A 20,693-nucleotide genomic window follows, 5' to 3' on the forward strand; every position below is an offset into this window, starting at 1 on the left:
TAAAAGCTATGTATTGTACGAGTACGAATACGGATGCATACGAGTAGAATTGTTGATGAAACTGAACGAGGATGTAATTGTAAGCATTTTTGTTAAGTAGAAGTATTTTGATAAGTGTCTTGAAGTCTTTCAAAAGTGTATGAATACATATTAAAACACTACATGTATATACATTTTAACTGAGTCGTTAAGTCATCGTTAGTCGTTACATGTAAATGTTGTTTTGAAACCTTTAGGTTAACCATCTTGTTGAATGTTGTTAACCCATTGTTTATTATAACAAATTAGATGTTAAATTTTTATATTATCATGATATTATGATATATAATATATCTTAGTATGATATATATACAGTTAAATGTCATTACAACGATAATCGTTACATATATGTCTCGTTTCGAAATCATTAAGTTAGTAGTCTTATTTTTACATATGTATTTCATTGTTAATACACTTAATAATATATTTACTTATAATTTAACATAATTAACCAAGTGTATCAATATCTTAATATGATTCATATGTACCTAGTAAGACGTTGTTATAACGATAATCGTTATATATATTGTTTTCGAGTTTCTTAAATTAATAGTCTCATTTTTATGTATATAACTCATTGTTAAAATACCTAATGAGATACATACTTATAATAAAATCATGTTAACTATATATATAACCATATATATGTCATCGTATAGTTTTTACAAGTTTTAACATTCGTGAATCACCGGTCAACTTGGGTGGTCAATTGTCTATATGAAACCTATTTCAATTAATCAAGTCTTAACAAGTTTGATTGCTTAACATGTTGGAAACACTTAATCATGTAAATAACAACTTCATTTAATATATATATAAACATGGAAAAGTTCGGGTCACTACATTACCTACCCGTTAAATAAATTTCGTCCCGAAATTTTAAGCAGTTGGAGGTGTTGACGTATCTTCTGGAAATAAATGCGGGTATTTCTTCTTCATCTGATCTTCACACTCCCAGGTAAACTCGGGTCCTCTACGAGCATTCCATCGAACCTTAACAATCGGTATCTTGTTTTGTTTAAGTCTCTTAACCTCACGATCCATTATTTCGACGGGTTCTTCAATGAATTGAAGTTTTTCATTGATTTGGATTTCGTCCAACGGAATAGTGAGATCTTCTTTAGCAAAATATTTCTTCAAATTTGAGACGTGGAAAGTGTTATGTACAGCCGCGAGTTGTTGAGGTAGCTCCAGTTGGTAAGCTACTGGTCCGACACGATCTATAATCTTGAATGGTCCAATGTACCTTGGATTTAGTTTCCCCCGTTTACCAAATCGAACAACGCCTTTCCAAGGTGAAACCTTAAGCATGACCATTTCTCCAATTTCAAACTCTATATCTTTTCTTTTACTGTCCGCGTAGCTCTTTTGTCGACTCTGGGCGGTTTTCAATCTTTGTTGAATTTGGATAATTTTCTCGGTAGTTTCTTGTATTATCTCCGGACCCGTAATCTGTCTATCCCCCACTTCACTCCAACAAATCGGAGACCTGCACTTTCTACCATAAAGTGCTTCAAATGGCGCCATCTCAATGCTTGAATGGTAGCTGTTTTTGTAGGAAAATTCTGCTAACGGTAGATGTCAATTCCAGCTGTTTCCGAAATCAATAACACAAGCTCGTAGCATGTATTCAAGCGTTTGTATTGTCCTTTCACTCTGCCCATCAGTTTGTAGATGATAGGCAGTACTCATGTCTAGACGAGTTCCCAGTGCTTGCTGTAATGTCTTCCAGAATCTTGAAATAAATCTGCCATCCCTATCAGAGATAATAGAGATTGGTATTCCATGTCTTGAGACGACTTCCTTCAAATACAGTCGTGCTAACTTCTCCATCTTGTCATCTTCTCTTATTGGCAGGAAGTGTGCTGACTTGGTGAGACGATCAACTATTACCCAAATAGTATCATAACCACTTGCAGTCCTTGGCAATTTAGTAATGAAATCCATGGTAATGTTTTCCCATTTCCATTCCGGGATTTCAGGTTGTTGTAGTAGACCTGATGGTTTCTGATGTTCAGCTTTGACCTTAGAACATGTCAAACATTCTCCTACATATTTAGCAATATCAGCTTTCATACCTGGCCACCAAAAATATTTCTTAAGATCCTTGTACATCTTCCCCGTTCCAGGATGTATTGAGTATCTGGTTTTATGAGATTCTCTAAGTACCATTTCTCTCATATCTCCAAATTTTGGTACCCAAATTCTTTCAGCCCTATACCGGGTTCCGTGTTCCCGAATATTAAGATGCTTCTCCGATCCTTTGGGTATTTCATCCTTTAAATTTCCTCCCTCTTTTAAAACTCCTTGTTGCGCCTCCTTTATTTGAGTAGTAAGGTTAGTGTGAATTATTATATTCATAGATTTTACTCAAATGGGTTCTCTGTCCTTTCTGCTCAAGGCGTCGGCTACCACATTTGCCTTCCCCGGGTGGTAACGAATCTCAAAGTCGTAATCATTCAACAATTCAATCCACCTACGCTGCCTCATATTCAGTTGTTTCTGATTAAATATGTGTTGAAGACTTGTGTGGTCGGTATATATAATACTTTTGACCCCATATAAGTAGTGCCTCCAAGTCTTTAATGCAAAAACAACCGCGCCTAATTCCAAATCATGCGTCGTATAATTTTTCTCGTGAATCTTCAATTGTCTAGACGCATAAGCAATCACCTTCGTCCGTTGCATTAATACACAACCGAGTGAAGGTATTTCGTATGCCCGAGAGACATATTAAATTAACGTGGCTGACGTGTTATGATCCAAGTCGGGTCATACCCAATAACAAACTTACCGACACCTTATTCGTCTTCGATTTTAACGATTGGTTCGTTGATCAAATACGCGACACTTGAACTTTAAGAAAAATGGTTTTCTGAAATATTACTTGATGTGTATATATATATATATATATATATATAAATTATGGATTAATTTATATATATAACAAGAGTTTAAATTATTTATAGGTTAAATAATTTATTTTGTTATGATACATTTTATAAAGTTTTGGTTTTATAAAAATGAATGTACATGACAATTATATATATATGGAAGTATTATAAAGAGTTTTATAAAATCTAATACTTTTATAAAACTTATTTTATAATATGAAAGGGAAGTGGCATAGGGAATGAGATGCACATGCTAGAGATTCCAATCTTTAGTTGCCCATGCTTTTCCATATATCTATAAACATGTTCCTTGACTCAAGGTTACATACACATGCAAGTACACATCAAAATAACAAGCAAAAAAACTGCATTTTTCTCTCATCTTGTTGCTGTTAGGCCGTGGCCTTTGGAGGTCAAAAGTGGGTTCATTTTCTTCTTTGCAAGCTTGTTATCAAGTGTCAATAAAATCCTAACCAAAGCTAAGGTGTTGGTGCATAAGTTTGGGGTATAATCTCTTGAGGTTTCATACATTTGAAGCTCCATTCAACATCATCATCTTCATCACTTTCAACTAGCTTGGAATAGGTATAACATCTTATTCTTGCTTGTAGTTTGTAAGCTTATTTCACAACTTGATCCTAATTGGGATTTAACTTTAAAAGGTTAAAGATTAACAAGTTCAATTGGTAATATTTTCATGCTTCCGCTTTAATTTGATTCTTAAAAGGTTTTAAGTATTATGTAACTTGTTAAATCCCAACAATGGTATCTAGAGCCGAAGTTGTTGAAATATGCTTCGAGATGGTTTTTGAACTCACCATAACTTTGCATTTTATGTACATGCATGATTGTAAAATGCAAAAAATTTATGGTTTTGGGTGGGTGTGTATTTTGGGCCGAATTATAGGAGTCCCAAAATGGGTTTTGGGCTCTTTATTTGGTTCAAATTTTGGTTGCATGTTGTTCACAATCCTAGCCTTGACCTTGTGTATGGTTGCATGTATGTTTGGTTGATTTAATTCATTCTTATGGTTTGTAATAATATTTATTCAATTGGTTTGTAATAATATTCATTTGGTTATGTAATTTATTTTATATTTGGTATGTAAAATAGATTAGGTTGTATTTTCATTTTCTAGACAAAATGTATTAGGATATATTTTGTAAAATGATGAAGATGATGAAGACTTGAAGAACACATGAAGAAGCATTTGGATGCAAGATTGAGTGGGAGATTTTGAAATCTCTTACTTTGTGTTATAACCCCTTAACCGGTGGCATTTGTTTTCGGCTAAACAAATGCCTACCAAAATGGCTAGATTGTGAACATCTTTGTTTTGCATGAGTGGTTGTTTTGTATGATTATGTGGATTGTATGTTTGTATGCTACAAGTTAATCACACAAGTTAACAACACACTAAAATGGCAATTTAAATTGGTTAAAATTGACATTATTAACGACATGCAAAACGTCAATTTAAATGGTTAAATTAAAAACGGCTAAAAGGACATTAATAATCGGTTATTAAGAACATGATAAGGATCATACATATAAAATGGTTTATATCAAAGTAATAAAATTGGCTTTATTACATAACATGAAAATGGATTTTCAAATAAACCATACACTAAATGCATGTTGGTGTATGGTGCAAAAGTTTTCTCAAACTAGAATTAATGAAAACTTAAAATCCCTTATTAACAAGGCAAACAAGTTAAACGCCATCCTTTTATGGAAACACTTAGACGTATTAGGAAACTCTTGATGGGATAAAGGTCACCTAACCATCATGAGCGAACTAATATGAATAAGGTACACTTCGCATACATGTGGGATAAAGGTCACCTAACCACTTGTATGTTAAGTCTACATGTTTACACAAGTAGGACGACTTGATTTGGGAATCATGAACTTAGGGTCACCGAAGCATGATGAACAAATAGGCGTTGATGGGATAAATATGCCATGCAAAAGGATTGCATGATCCCATAACTTAGAAGTTGCAAAAGGATTGCAATTGTCATATAATGACTACCTAGCTAAATCAAATAACGGGATAAAGGTCACCTAACCGAAATTTGATTTACCGTTGGATTCTAATATTTAATAAGTCAATTAAAATTTAAAAGGGTATTGAATGTTAAATTAAAATCGATACTTAAACGAACTTTGTTAATTTTGTAGATGGCCGCCAATAACAACCACAACATTCCAAACGCACCACTTAACCTAAACCACCTATCATTAAGGTCTCTCTTAGAGAAAGACAAACTCAACCATACCAACTTTATGGATTGGTTCCGCAATCTTCGGATTGTCCTCAAACAAGAGGATAAAATGTATGTGCTTGAGGACCCCATTCCCGATCAACCGGATGAGAATGATGTGGAGGCAATGGCCTCTTACGATAAGTATTGCCACGACTCCCTTCAAGTCTCATGCTTAATGCTTGGGACTATGATACCCGAACTCCAAAAGGATTTCGAGCACCATAGTGCATACGACATGATAACGCAATTGAAGGAGATGTTTCTCCAACAAGCGCGTGTCGAGCGCTTCGAAACGGTTCGGGCGCTACATGCTTGTCGTATGGACGATACCCAATCGGTTTCATCTTATGTACTCAAGATAAAAAGCCTTATCGATCGTGCTAACCGACTTAACCTAAACATATCCAATGAGTTAGCCACCGATCTTATCCTTAACTCCCTATCAAAAAGGTTTGATCAATTTGTAATTAATTACAATATGAATGGGATGGATAAGAGCATAGGTGAGCTTCACGGTATGCTTAGAACGGCGGAAACTAGCATGGGTAAAAGGGCTTTACCCGTGTTAGCAATCGATCAAGGTGGATCCAAAGGTAACGCCTCTAAGCCAAAGGTGGCTAAGAGGAAAGGACCCGCCCATCAAGGCAAAGGGAAGGGGAAGATGGTTACCCCAACCAAGAACAAGGCTAAGAAGCAAAAGGTAGCCGAGAAGGCAAACCCCAAGGAAGACCCATGTTTCGGTTGCGGTGAGATGGGTCATTGGAAACAAAACTGTCCGGTCTACCTTAAGGAGTTGAAGGAGAAGAGGGATGCAGGGCAAACCTCAGGTAATATATATATGGTATATATAGAGCTTAGTATTACTTCTTCTAATACATGGGTATTAGACACTGGATGTGGAACTCACATTTGCAATTCATTGCAGGGGTTCAAAAGAAGTAGCAAGCAAACGGGAACATCGAGTCTCTACATGGGTAATGGAGCCAAAGTGCAAGTGAAGGCTCAAGGGGACTTTGTGTTAAAGCTTCCAAGTGGTTTGGAACTTATTTTGAAAGATGTTTTGTATGCACCCGATTTATGTCGAAACATTATTTCCATTTCCCGTTTGAAACAATGTGGGTTTTATCTTAATTTTCTTAATGATGATATCCATATTTATTTAGATAATGTATTCTATTTCAAGGCTTCACCTTCAAATGGAATTTATGAATTGGTTCACGATGACACATTATCTAGTAGCTCAATGTACCATACAAGCACCAAGAAACTCAAAAGGGATTTGAGTGATTCCTACTTATGGCATTGTCACCTTGGTCACATAAACAAGAACCGAATGCATACACTTTAAAAGAATGGACTTTTGAAATCAAATGAAATGGATTCGTTTGATGTATGTGAATCTTGTTTACAAGGCAAGATGACTAAAGCACCTTTCAAAGGGACTTATGAAAGGGCTAAAGATTTATTGGGATTAATACATTCGGATGTATGTGGACCCTTTAAACCCATGACTAGGAATGGTGAAAGATACTTTGTTACTTTCATTGATGACTTTAGTCGTTTCGGATATGTCTACTTATTAAGACACAAGGACGAAACGTTTGAAGCATTCAAAGAATATCAAAACGAAGTACAAAATCAACTCAATAGGACAATTAAGGTACTTCGTACCGATAGAGGAGGTGAATACCTAAGCGATGCCTTCCAAGATCATCTTAGGAGTTGTGGGATTATCTCACAACTTACTCCACCCGGAACACCCCAGCTTAATGGAGTTTCCGAAAGGAGGAACCGAACCCTAATGGATATGGTTCGATCTATGATGGCAAGAAGCTCGTTGCCTCTATCATTTTGGGGTTATTGTCTAAGCTCCGCGGCCCGTATTTTAAATATGGCCCCAACCAAGAAAGTGGAACGAACTCCTCACGAGATGTGGTTTGGTAAACCTCCATCTCTATCATACTTAAAGGTATGGAGATGTGAAGCTTATCCTAAGCGTTACGTCCCTAATAAGTTGAATGCTCGATCCACGAAGTGTATCTTCATAGGATATCCCAAGGATGATATGGGATACTATTTCTATGATCCATCCGAGCAGAATGTATTTGTTGCTCGGAAGGCGGAATTCCTTGAAACTAAGTTCCTAATGGAAGGAAATAGTGAAAGGAAGATAGATCTTGAAGAGGTTCAAGATCAAGTAGATGATACACAATTGCTTGACACTAGCACTCAACATGAAAATGTTGATAGTGATCAAATGGATGATCAAAATACACAAGACGTTCGAAGATCTAGTAGGATTAGTAATCCTCCCGAGAGATATGGGTTTCTCGTAGATGGTTGCTATACGGTTGATTTGGATGAACCGACAAACTACGAAGATGCTTTATCAAGGATTGATAAAGATAAATGGCAGGAAGCCATGAACGCCGAGATGCAATCCATGTATGAAAACCAAGTGTGGGAACTTGTTGAGCAACCTCCTAGCTCTAAGCTAGTTGATTGCAAATGGCTTTTCAAGAAGAAAACCGACATACATGGAAACTTGGATACATATAAAGCTAGACTTGTAGCAAAAGGTTTCACTCAAACTCAAGGGGTTGATTATGATGAAACTTTCTCGCCAGTGGCAATGCTAAAGTCTATTAGGATATTATTTGCCATTGCTGCTCACTACGACTATGAAATATGGCAAATGGATGTCAAAACTGCTTTCCTAAATGGATATCTTATGGAAGATGTCTATATGGTTCAGCCTGAAGGTTTTGTTGATCCAAAATATCCTAAAAGGGTATGCAAGTTAAAGAAGTCAATCTACGGATTGAAACAAGCATCTAGAATGTGGAATCATCGTTTTAATGAGGAAGCCGAGAAATTTGGCTTCATTAAAAATGGTGATGAAGCTTGTGTATATAAGAAAGCTAGTGGGAGCACTATCATGTTCCTTGTACTATATGTGGATGATATATTATTATTTGGGAATGATATTACCACAATGCAAGGAGTCAAAACTTGGCTAAAGAGTTGCTTCTCCATTAAGGATCTTGGAGATGCACAATACATATTGGGGATAGGGATCTATAGGAATAGATCCAAGAGATTGATAGGTTTAAGTCAAAGTACATACATTGATAAAATCTTGAAAAGATTCAAGATGGAAAACTCTAAGAGAGGTTTGGTACCTATTCAAAAGGGAACCGTTCTCAGTTCATCTCAGTGTCCTACCACGGAAAATGAACAAGAGAGAATGAAGAAAGTCCCATATGCATCTGCTATTGGGTCTATCATGTATGCAATGATATGTACTAGACCGGATGTGTCATGCGCTCTAAGCTTGACAAGTAGATACCAGAACAACCCAGGAAACAGTCATTGGATTGCTGTTAAAAGCATATTGAAATACCTTAGGAGGACTAAGGATATGTTTCTAATATATGGGTCTGGTGAGGAGGAACTCGCTGTAAAAGGTTACGTGGACGCGAGTTTCCAAACTGATCGAGATGACTCTCGATCACAATCCGGTTATGTCTTCATGTTAAATGGTGGTGCGGTCTCTTGGAAGAGTTCGAAACAGGAAGTTGTTGCGTTATCCACTACAGAGTCGGAGTACATTGCCGCCTCATTGGCAGCACAGGAAGCTGCATGGATGAAGAAATTCATCGACGACTTAGGAGTGGTCCCTTCCATTCAGGACCCTCTTGAGATCTTTTGTGACAACGAGGGAGCGATTGCTCAAATCAAGGAACCTCGTGCCCATCAAAAGACTCGTCACATTGAGCGGAGATTCAACTACATAAGGGATGAAGTTGAAAAAGGAAAGATATGTATTCGCAAAGTTCATACAGATCATAATGTTGCGGATCCACTCACGAAGCTTTTACATGGGCCAAAACATGAGGGACATGTTTGTGCATTAGGGCTTCGATATTCTAGTGATTGGATATGATCTATTTTATGTATTGTACCGGAACGAAATTATTCAAACTCATTAATACAACTATGGTGTTAATTTATTTGAGTTATGTTCCTATTTTGCATATTTCATCCATGAATAAGCAATTATTCTAAATTTCCGTAGTCGATCACATTTGTGGGAACAAGTGTGAGGTTTAGACTATTATGAACTTGGATTGGTATACATTCATAGGTTGAATGTGGGGCAAGGTTGCAACCAAGGTTCATAGATATTTGTGGGAAACAAATATTGGAAGACCCGCTCTCAAGAATTACTGTATAGAGCCTTTGTGGTTAATCACATGTAATCTTGAGTAAAGGCGAATATCATTGTATCCTCTGACCTGAGATACATATTGGGTTCGGATATTCACCAAGTACTGTGCCTTGATTCTTTCCTTCGCTATTCTGAAACATGGTAGTACATAAGGAAGAACTCAGGTATATTACAAAGTGTATATCTAGGACGTATGTAGTCAAGATGGAATTTGTCCCTCTTATTCGTTGAGAGTCAGATGTCTAAGGCCTGAAAAGTCAAATCTATAAGAGAGTGATCACTCTGTATCTCTTGGATTTAACATGACATCTAGGATGAAAGGAAATAATGAAAGATTCACCTATTCATATTCGATATGGGAACTCGAAAGGGATGATGTTATTGAATGGCACAAAGTCATAACATATTAGGGGTGATGGACAGTGTGTTAGGCTGTATCCATCACTTGCATTAATTTCTTATGTTTCTCGTGCAAGTGGGAGATTGAAGGTATTTCGTATGCCCGAGAGACATATTAAATTAACGTGGCTGACGTGTTATGATCCAAGTCGGGTCATACCCAATAACAAACTTACCGACACCTTATTCGTCTTCGATTTTAACGATTGGTTCGTTGATCAAATACGCGACACTTGAACTTTAAGAAAAATGGTTTTCTGAAATATTACTTGATGTGTATATATATATATATAAATTATGGATTAATTTATATATATAACAAGAGTTTAAATTATTTATAGGTTAAATAATTTATTTTGTTATGATACATTTTATAAAGTTTTGGTTTTATAAAAATAAATGTACATGACAATTATATATATATGGAAGTATTATAAAGAGTTTTATAAAATCTAATACTTTTATAAAACTTATTTTATAATATGAAAGGGAAGTGGCATAGGGAATGAGATGCACATGCTAGAGATTCCAATCTTTAGTTGCCCATGCTTTTCCATATATCTATAAACATGTTCCTTGACTCAAGGTTACATACACATGCAAGTACACATCAAAATAACAAGCAAAAAAACTGCATTTTTCTCTCTTCTTGTTGCTGTTAGGCCGTGGCCTTTGGAGGTCAAAAGTGGGTTCATTTTCTTCTTTGCAAGCTTGTTATCAAGTGTCAATAAAATCCTAACCAAAGCTAAGGTGTTGGTGCATAAGTTTGGGGTATAATCTCTTGAGGTTTCATACATTTGAAGCTCCATTCAACATCATCATCTTCATCACTTTCAACTAGCTTGGAATAGGTATAACATCTTATTCTTGCTTGTAGTTTGTAAGCTTATTTCACAACTTGATCCTAATTGGGATTTAACTTTAAAAGGTTAAAGATTAACAAGTTCAATTGGTAATATTTTCATGCTTCCGCTTTAATTTGATTCTTAAAAGGTTTTAAGTATTATGTAACTTGTTAAATCCCAACACCGAGACCTTGCTTTGATGCGTCACAATAAATCACAAAATCATCATTCCCTTCAGGCAATGACAATATAGGTGTCGTAGTTAGCTTTTTCTTCAATAATTGAAATGCCTTCTCTTGTTCATCCTTCCATTCAAATTTCTTCCCTTTATGCATTAATGCAGTCAAGGGTTTTGCTATTTGGGAGAAATCTTGGATGAATCTTCTGTAGTAACCAGCCAATCCTAAAAATTGACGTATATGCTTCGGAGTTTTTGGGGTTTCCCACTTTTCAACGGTTTCGATCTTTTCCGGGTCCACCTGGATACCTTCTTTGTTCACTATGTGACCGAGGAATTGAACTTCTTCCAACCAAAATGCACACTTTGAAAATTTAGCGTATAGTTTTTCTTTCCTCAATACTTCTAGCACTTTTCTCAAATGTTCTTCGTGCTCTTGATCATTCTTTGAGTGAATAAGTATGTCATCGATGAAAAAAATGACAAACTTGTTAAGATATGGCCCACACACTCAGTTCATAAGGTCCATGAACACAGCTGGTGCGTTAGTCAATCCAAACGGCATAACCATAAACTCGTAATGACCATAACGCGTCCTAAAAGCAGTTTTTGGAATATCATCCTCCTTTACTTGCATTTGATGATATCCAGAACGTAAATCGATCTTCGAATAAACCGACGAGCCTTGTAGTTGATCAAATAAGTCGTCAATTCTCGGCAGTGGATAACGGTTTTTGATGGTAAGTTTGTTCAACTCTCTGTAGTCAATACACAACCTAAATGTACCATCCTTCTTCTTGACAAACAAAACAGGAGCTCCCCATGGTGATGTGCTTGGTCGAATGAAATCACGTTCCAATAGTTCTTGCAGTTGGCTTTGCAGTTCTTTCATCTCACTGGGTGCGAGTCTATAAGGAGCACGAGCTATTGGTGCAGCTCCTGGTACAAGATCTATTTGAAATTCAACAGATCGATGTGGAGGTAGTCCCGGTAATTCTTTCGGAAATACATTCGGGAAATTCTTTTGCGACGGAAACATCATTGATGCTCTTTTCTTCAGTTTGTACTTTCTCGACGTGTGCTAGAATGGCATAGCAACCTTTTCTTATTAGTTTTTGTGCCTTCAAATTACTAATAAGATGTAGCTTCATGTTCCCCTTTTCTCCGTACACCATTAAGGGTTCTCCTTCTTCTCGTACAATGCGAATTGCATTTTTATAACATACGATCTCTGCTTTCATCTTCTTCAGCCAGTCCATGCCAACTATTACATCAAAACTCCCTAACTCTACTGGTATCAAATCAATCTTAAATATTTCGCTACTCAGTTTAATTTCTCGATCCCGGCATATATTATCTGCTGAAATTAATTTACCGTTTGCTAATTCGAGTAAAAATTTACTATCCAACGGCGTCAATGGACAACTTAATTTAGCACAAAAATCCCTATTCATATAGCTTCAATCCGCACCCGAATCAAATAAAACGTAAGCAGATTTATTGTCAATAAGAAACGTACCCGTAACAAGCTCCGGGTCTTCCTGTGCCTCTGCCGCATTAATATTGAAAACTCTTCCGCGGCCTTGTCCATTCGTGTTCTCCTGATTCGGGAAATTTCTAATAATGTGGCCCGGTTTTCCACATTTATAACAAACTACATTGGCATAACTTGCTCCGACACTACTTGCTCCACCATTACTCATTCCGACACCATTTTTTCCTTTCGTTCTGTTAACCCCTGGTCCGTAGACCTCACACTTCGCCGCGCTATGACCATTTCTTTTACACTTGTTGTAAAATTTGGTGCAGAACCCCGAGTGATACTTTTCACACCTTTGGCATAGCTGCTTCTGATTGTTGTTGTTGTTGCGGTTGTTATTGTTGTTGGGATGATTGTTGTAGTTGCTGTTGTTGTTGTTGTTGTTGTTGTTGTTGGGCCGTTTATTGTAGTTGCGATTGATGTTGCGATTATTATTGTAATTGCTATTGTTGTTGTATTGGTGATTCTTATCACCGTTTTCCTCCCACTTTCTTTTAACTTGCTTCACATTGGCCTCTTCAGCCGTCTGTTCTTTAATTCTTTCCTCAATCTGGTTTACTAGTTTGTGAGACATTCTACATGCCTGTTGTATGGAGGCGGGCTCGTGTGAACTTATATCTTCTTGGATTCTTTCCGGTAATCCTTTCACAAACGCGTCGATCTTCTCTTCCTCATCTTCGAACGCTCCCGAACACAATAGGCACAATTCTGTGAATCGTCTTTCGTACGTAGTAATATCAAATCCTTGGATTCGTAACCCTCTAAGTTCTGTCTTGAGCTTATTGACCTCGGTTCTGGGAAGGTACTTCCCGTTCATCAAGTGCTTGAATGCTGACCACGGTAGTGCGTACGCATCATCTTGTCTCACTTGCTCTAGATAGGTATTCCACCATGTTAACGCAGAACCTGTGAAGGTATGCGTAGCGTACTTCACTTTGTCCTCTTCAGTACATTTACTTATGGCAAACACCAATTCAACCTTCTCGGTCCACCGTTTCAATCCGATCGGTCCTTCGGTTCCATTAAATTTCAAAGGTTTGCAGGCAGTGAATTCTTTATAGGTGCATCCTACACGATTTCCTGTACTGCTAGATCCAAGTTTATTGTTGGTATGTAGCGCAGCCTGTACTGCGGCTATGTTTGAAGCTAGAAAAGTACAGAATTCCTCTTCATTCATATTCACGGTGTGTCGAGTAGTCGGTGCGATTTCCTTCAAAATAGTCAAATGGAACAAGTTAATCATACAGAATATTAAGAGTAGTTAATAGTATTTCGTAGCATAATATGAACTCATTTATAAAAGCTTTTTCTTCATATTAGCATTTTATAAGTTTAAATTTTGGTAGTACCTACCCGTTAAGTTCATACTTAGTAGCTAATATACAATTCAACTACTACAATTCTATATGAAAAACTGATTATAATAATATTTCGCGTTCAAACTTTTATACAATATTTTACAAACTTACAATACCGCTTATTTTACATAAAGCATGAAATATAGCACACAATAACTTTGATACAAGATAGTTGTGAAGATAATTCTAGCTAGTACACAAGTCGTTCAGCAAAGGCAATAAAGACACATAATTCATACGTCCAAAAACAAGTCATGCATTCTGGTTTTACTAGGACTACTTCCCATACTTGGTCTTGTGGAACATAACTGTTATGGCCATTGATAAGACAGCGTGTTGTAACGTCGTCAAAGGGACAAGGGTTACGTAATGACCAACAGTCTCGTAATAACCTAAAAACCTCATTTCTTACCCCAATTACCGACTCCGTCACTTGTGGGAACGTTTTGTTTAATAGTTGTAGCCCGATGTTCTTATTCTCACTTTGGTGAGAAGCAAACATTACTAACCCGTAAGCATAGAATGCTTCTTTATGTTGCATGTTAGCCGCTTTTTCTAAATCATGAAGTCCTATATTCGGATACATTGAGTCAAAATAATTTCTTAACCCGTTGCGTAAAATAGCATTTGGGTTCCCCGCAATATATGCGTCAAAGTAAACACATCGTAACTTATGGGTTTCCCAATGTGATATCCCCCATCTTTCAAACGAAAGTCTCTTATAAACCAAGACATTCTTGGAACGTTCTTCGAATGTCTTACAAACTGATTTCGCCGTAAATAGTTGTGCTGAAGAATTCTGACCGACTCTAGACAAGATTTCATCAATCATGTCTCTGGGTAGGTCTCTTATTAATACAAGCAATTTTTACATATATCATAAAGCATAAGCACACTATATTACATATATTACACCACACGAATACAACTATCTTATTCTGACTCGCTCGTTTCTTCTTCTTCGGTTTTGGTTCATTTTGCCAAGTTTCTAGGGATATATGATGTTCCCCTAATACGAGCTGTCGTTTTCCACAACGGTTTAGAAAAACCTGGTGGTTTAGAGGTTCCCGGGTCATTGTTACAACTTAAGGGCTTCGGGGGTTGACGATACATATAAAATTCATCGGGGTTGGAATTAGATTTCTCTATTTTTATGCCCTTTCCCTTATTATTTTCTTTTGCCTTTTTAAATTCAGTTAGGGTAATTTCTATAACATCATCGGAATTCTCGTCGGAATCCGATTCATCGGAGAATTGGTAATCCTCCCAATATTTTGCTTCCTTGGCGGAAACACCATTGACCATAATTAACCTTGGTCGGTTAGTTGAGGATTTTCTTTTACTTAACTGTTTTATTATTTCCCCCACCGGTTCTATTTCCTCCTCCGGTTCCTCCTCTTCCGGTTCTGATTAGTCTTCAGGTTCTGATTCTTCTTCCGGTTCTTCTTCGGGAACTTGTGAATCAGTCCAATATATATTTGACTCTTCGTTATTATTAGGTGAGTCAATGAGATTTGTGCTAGAGGTAGACATCTATCACACAATATCAAACATGTTAAGAGATTAATATATCACATAATATATACATGTTAATAATATATAGTTTCCAACAAAAATGTTAAGCAATCATTTTTAAAGAAAACACGGTCGAAGTCCAGACTCACTAATGCATCCTAACAAACTCGATAAGACACACTAATGCAAATTTTCTAGTTCTCTAAGACCAACGCTCTGATACCAACTGAAATGTCCCGTTCTTATTGATTAAAAACGTTCCATATTAATTGATTTCGTTGCGAGGTTTTGACCTCTATATGAGACATTTTTCAAAGACTGCATTCATTTTTAAAACAAACCATAACCTTTATTTCATAAATAAAGGTTTAAAAAGCTTTATGTAGATTATCAAATAATGATAATCTAAAATATCCTGTTTACACACGACCATTACATAATGGTTTACAATACAAATATGTTACATCGAAATCAGTTTCTTGAATGCAGTTTTTACACAATATCATACAAACATGGACTCCAAATCTTGTACTTATTTTAGTATGCAACAGCGGAAGCTCTTAGTATTCACCTGAGAATAAACATGCTTTGAACGTCAACAAAAATGTTGGTGATTAATAGGTTTAACCTATATATATCAAATCGTAACAATAGACCACAAGATTTCATATTTCAATACACATCCCATACATAGAGATAAAAATCATTCATATGGTGAACACCTCGTAACCGACATTAACAAGATGCATATATAAGAATATCACCATCATTCCGGACACCCTTCGGATATGATATAAATTTCGAAGTACTAAAGCATCCGGTACTTTGGATGGGGTTTGTTATGTGACGATCCGAAAATTTTTGACCAAATTTAAACTTAATCTTTATATGATTTCGACACGATAAGCAAAATCTGTAATGTGAGTCTCAAAACTTTTGAAACTTATTTTCATGAAATCAATTACCTTTAGTCTGTGCCCGATGATTCACGAACCATTATTTGTAAATAGATAAATATATATAAATAATTAAATATAAATAATTATGCATAAGAATATTAATAAGCTATTATATACAATATACAATATACAATTTGTTATAAATAAATATGTAAATTAATATAAGATATATTAAAATTTATTATAAAAGTGAATATATAAAGTATCTTATATATATATATATATATATATATATATATATATATATATATATATATATATATATATATATATATATATATATATATATATATATATATATATATATATATATATATATATATATATATATATATATAAGAATTTCGAAGTTATTTAGCAAACGATCATTTGTCATTCAAATGATAATAAACGAATTAAAAAGGAACTTATATTATTTTAAAATAAACGGTGATACGAAAATGAGTTCTATAAATTTTAGGCTTACTAAAATTATATTTAGGACCTAGTTATTAAATTTCAACATTTTTTATTTTTCACCCTTAAATGAGAGGGACAGTTGCGGTAATTTTTATTTAGCAAGTTGATGCTCAAATTTTATACCATAATGACCAAAATAAATAAATATGGTTAATTTATAAATATAGAATTTTTCTGAAGACTTTTATCCGTCATTGATTAACAACGGAGCATGAAATAACACCCCTATAAATCATGTATATAGAACAACAGTTAGATAACCCGTGATTTAGTAATTTAAGATAGATCCAATGTGTTTGTTATTTTAATAGTGTAAAGGGGGTCATTTTTCCTTATAATTACTCCGTATTACTGAATATTGATGCAACATTCACAAAAGTTGATAACTACTCCACCCACATCACCTCTATTCTTTGTGTTTCCATCTCTCTCCTTGTTTCTATTTGGAAAACCCATGAACAACTACATAAAAACCATCACAAAATCACCACCCATTTAATCATTGAAAACTAGCAAAAACTGCTCGTCTATGTTGCTTACTGCTACGGTTTTTTCTTTTTCTGCTTCCCGTCGAGATATAACCGGAGCAACACCATCGTCACCATGTTCATAGAAACACCACTATCGTGATCACAAGACTACTACACCTTCTCACATTTCTGCTTAATTCGAACCAACCACCACCACCTTATAATTAACTCACCATCTTCACAACACTTTCTTCTTCATGATCACAACCATCACCTTCTACTACCACGAAACCACCATTGACCACCTGCATTTTTTTTCCGTTTGTCGAGCTCAACCACCCATCACCACTGTTTCCAACACCAAGACATCACCACACTACAATCACCTACCTCCTACTTTGGCTTGTCTCTTTGTTTTCGATAAAACCCATCACACAAACATGTACTATTTGTTTTGTTGCTGTTAGTCTTTTTCTTTCTCCTCGAAGCAACAGCCTGTCACCACTTATCTTCCTCAATAAAAAAAAATCACGTGGATTTGTTTTGTGGAGCAAGGAAAGTGATTAATAATTGAATTGGCAGGTAAAGTGGTCCATATTTAATTAATCTTTCTTGTGTAGTGCTATAACACGTGGGATGATAAAATTTAAACGGTTAGCGTATTATTCTTTCTAGTTGAAACCCAAGTTCAACTGAATATGGTTATGGACCGTTCCTATTGTTTTTATTATGAGCTGCAATGGATACTTGGGCTGTTATTTTATTAATTGGGTCTCTTTTATTCATCATCGACTAAAGACTATTAAATTAGGATCCGTTTTATATTTGGGCTATTGTGATTAGATTTTTTTTTGGGCCGTAAAAGATCTATTGGGCCGTGACTTCATGTGACTATTGATCTAAGAAGTTGACGTTGATAATAATAAATTCATGATGATGCCGAAATGTTGATGAAGATGATGGATCACGAAAACGTTGATGAGGATGAGTAAGCGATGTTGATGTTAACGAAGAAGAGGTAGAGTCAGGAAACGGGTTAAAACAATTAGCTGGGTTATAAAAATAGAAAAGATTAGACAGTGGGATGGTTGAGGTGTTTATGTTTAAATGAAAGGTCATGGGTTCAATCCCAGACTGTGGCATTTTTTTTTTTTTTTTTTTGAAAAAGAAGAAAATAGAAACAAACAGAAAATAAGAATAAATAGATTTAAGATGTGATTAAATTCAGAAAAGTAAGTGACAGCGTAATGGTTGAGGGAGTTTGGGTTAAGCGGGAGGTTGAGTGTTTGAGTCCGGGCAATGGCATTCTGTTCTTTTTGAAGCCTATTTTTATGTGAGGTAGAAATTTTGTTATTTATTAGTAATTATTATTATTATTATTATTATTATTATTATTATTATTATTATTATTATTATTATTATTATTATTATTATTATTATTATTATTATTATTATTATTATTATTATTATTATTATTAAGTATTAAGTATTATTATAAAAACTATTATTTTCATTATTATTATTATTAAACTAACAATAAATATTAAAATTTTGATTATAATTATTATCATAAGTATTAGTATTATTATTAGTAATATTATTATCATTATAGTGATTAATATAAATATTAGTATCATTATTATTATTAGTAAAATCATTATTTTTATAGATATTATCATTAGTATTCATCATTATGAAAATTAATATTTTATGAAAAAGTATCATTTTTAACTCTATTATCGTTATTATTATTTTTATCATTACTAATATTATTTTAGTATTATTATAATTGTAACAAACAAACGATATATATATACAAAAATATATTTAATACATATAATATAACAAAATTTATATTTTTATTTATTTTAAATGTATAAAATGAATATACGAGACATATAGGTTATTAATATGAAAATGATATAACTAATAAAGTTATATATATATATATATATATAAATTTATTCGACTTCAAGTATATGTGCTAATATATATACAAATGATATAGGTTCGTGAATCCAAGGCCAACCCTGCATTGTTCAATATTATCATATGTATTTTTACTACAAAATACATTAGGTGAGTTCATTTGATTCCCTTTTACTTTTTACGTTTTTGGAACTGAGAATACATGCGCTATTTTTACAACTGCTTTATTAAATGCTTTTGAAATATATTTTGAACTGCAAATACATGAAATGCTTTTATAAATGTTTGACGAGATAGACACAAGCAAAACATTCCTCGAATGAATTATTATGCAGACAGAAGTTCTGCAGATTATTATTGAATTATGTGAACATGATAATTGCCACCATTGAATTATGTGGACATGATAATTGCCACCATTGAATTATGTGGACATGATAATTGCCACCAGTTGATGTGAATGTTATATATCGAGAGAATGATTTTATAAACAGGTTATGTGTATGTTATTTTTGTGCACAAGATATGCGTACGGTTACTATGATTTATGAAAATGGTTTCGTACACGAGAAACATGTACTGTATTTAAAAGATATAGCATGTACATTACAGGTGGGTATAGGATTCGGGCCCATTTGTACCATGCAGGATTTAAATCTTGTGGTCTATCAAAATGATGAATTTTATTGTTTTATGATAAACTTATGAACTCACCAACCTTTTGGTTGACACTTTAAAGCATGTTTATTCTCAGGTATGAAAGAAATCTTCCGCTGTGCATTTGCTCATATTACATGGAGTCGTTTATGGCATATAGAGGTCAGAACCTCGCAATGGGATCAACTGTTGAAGACTTCGTCCAGATGGATTAGGACGGGGCACTACAGTTGGTATCAGAGCGGTGGTCTTAGCGAACCAGGTCTTGCATTAGTGTGTGTAACTGATAGTTGTTTAGATGCATTAGTGTGTCTGGACTTCGACCAAGTCTGCATGTCAAAAGTTTTGCTTATCATTTCGTGTCGAAAATTACCTGCTTATCATTCTTAGGGAATCACTTGCTTATCATCCTAAGTCTAGACACATCTTATTGCAATAATTGCATGAATAGTGTATAGACAAAATTCATATCTTAGTATATCTGTTACTACAGACTTTGCCTGGCAGCTTCCGTAGATTCATCCGTAACCTATGGGATTTTAGTATTATATATGCATATGTAAATTATATATTGCAGGGTACTAATCTACATCCTATAATCTGTTTCTTATCGAAAATCTTTTATCTGATCGTACGAGATGGAGTCCTCCACTAGTTCGCATTCCTCGGATTCCGACAGATATTCCGACATGGATGTTCACCTAAGCTCCGAAAGCAGCGTCACCAGAATGAATCAACCAATCATCCATCCCCAATTCATCTGATGAGTTCGTAGTCGACTTAATCAATGGAGATGCGAAGAAGGCGATCCTTTCCACCAACCAAAATACCCTCTTGACGATGAACCTGAAGCACTTACCGGCGAACCTGTTCGAGACACCATTTTCTCTCTCATTTCCAGAGTATCTCGTCACAATTATATTCTATCCACAATTCTAAACCTTTTTCA

This window comes from Rutidosis leptorrhynchoides, chromosome 8 (assembly GCF_046630445.1).
Source record: "Rutidosis leptorrhynchoides isolate AG116_Rl617_1_P2 chromosome 8, CSIRO_AGI_Rlap_v1, whole genome shotgun sequence".
In the NCBI taxonomy this organism is placed as follows: Eukaryota; Viridiplantae; Streptophyta; class Magnoliopsida; order Asterales; family Asteraceae; genus Rutidosis; species Rutidosis leptorrhynchoides.